Source organism: Alligator sinensis, unplaced genomic scaffold (genome assembly GCF_000455745.1).
Source record: "Alligator sinensis unplaced genomic scaffold, ASM45574v1 scaffold1282_1, whole genome shotgun sequence".
Lineage (NCBI taxonomy): Eukaryota > Metazoa > Chordata > Crocodylia > Alligatoridae > Alligator > Alligator sinensis.
This window is the reverse complement of record NW_005843239.1, coordinates 164,269-165,769: the sequence shown is the minus strand read 5'-3', so window position 1 is coordinate 165,769 and position 1,501 is coordinate 164,269.

The window sequence follows — 1,501 nt, the reverse complement described above, 5'->3', positions numbered from 1 at the left end:
GGGGGGGTCTGAGTAAGTAAACTGCTTACGTGTGACAAACGAATGATCAGCTTCTTCCTGTTTCTTTCAAAGTTGCTTTGTCTGAACTCTGCATCTTTTCTCACTGTCTAAAGTATAAAAATGCTTGTAAACTTGTAGAGGTCAGAGTTCCTTTGAGAACCCTCCTTGTGATCACTTAAACCAAGATGGCTCTGCCAGTTCTGATACAACTACAACGCCAAGTTTGATTTCTTCCACCGCTCAAACAAGCTGAACAAGGTACTTGTCCAGCATTGGCATCACACTGGGGGCTCATGTTCATCTTGTGGCCAATCAACATTTCCCAGGACCGAACTCAGACTGACTGGCCTATAATTTGCAGGGTCATCCCTCTCCCTTTCTTAAGGAAGGGTATAACCTTGGCCCTCTTCCAGTCATTTGGGACCATTCCTGAGTTCCACAACTTTTTGAACAGCTTTGCCAGAGGAACTGCTATCCATCTATGGTTCACCTTGCCCTGCTCGAGCTCTAGGGAGGGGGCTGCAGGTAGGAGCTGGCTGCAGGGACATGCAGACCAGACACGAGACAATGCGATGCCCTCTGGCTCCCCACCCCATGCTGCTGATGGGCAGGTGCCTCCCTGACACCCTCATCAGTCACCCAGTCCCCAGGGCCCCACGGCCTCCTGCTTGAACCTGCCTGCTCACACTCACCCCCGTCTGGTTGTGGCGATGCTGCAGCGGGAGCAGGTTCCATGTAAATATCCCCTGCCAGCGCTGCGAGGCCCTGGTTTCCCCTCCCAGAAGTCTGGTCCAGTGGCCCCCTGCACCCAGTCCCCGCACGGCTCCCGTCTCTGCATCTTGCTGTCGTAGCGGAGAATTTGCTGGTCGTTTTTGTAGCCCACAGCAGTGAAGTTGGGCATGTCCGGGCCAGGATCTGACACCCACGTGTAGAAATGCTGGTGGGAGTGTGATGGGTCAGCTCTAGCAGGGCAGATGCCAGTGCCCCCAGTAGTCACTGCCCCCTCCCGGAGGGGCCACAGGGGAAGGACACGGGGCTGCGCCAAGGCGGAGCGGGGGCACAAAGTGAGAGAGCGGTGGGGCCAACAGGAGAGGGCAGAACCGGCTGAGTGCAGGGCAGGGGCCGGGGAGGAGAGATGAGACCGACCCAGCAGGCCACAGTCCTGGCCAGGAGGGTCCACACACCATGTCCCACAGCCCAGTCACACTCCCCTGCACCCTCCGTCCCAGGCACGGGCCCTGCACAGCCCAGGCACTCGACCCACCCTGCTCTGGGGGAGCCCTCATATGCCCAAGTCAGGGCCCACGAGCAGCAGCAGGAACAGCAGCTGGGAGCCTGGTGCCACCTTCGCAGCAGCTTCCTGGGGAGCTTCCAGATTCAACATCTGCACGCAGCAGCCGGTCCTGTGCAGCCGCAGGTGCAACGGGTCATGGCACAGCCTGCAGGGTGCTGCTGGGTCACTGCGCAGTGCGGGGGGAGACGGGGACGTTTGACCTGGGCC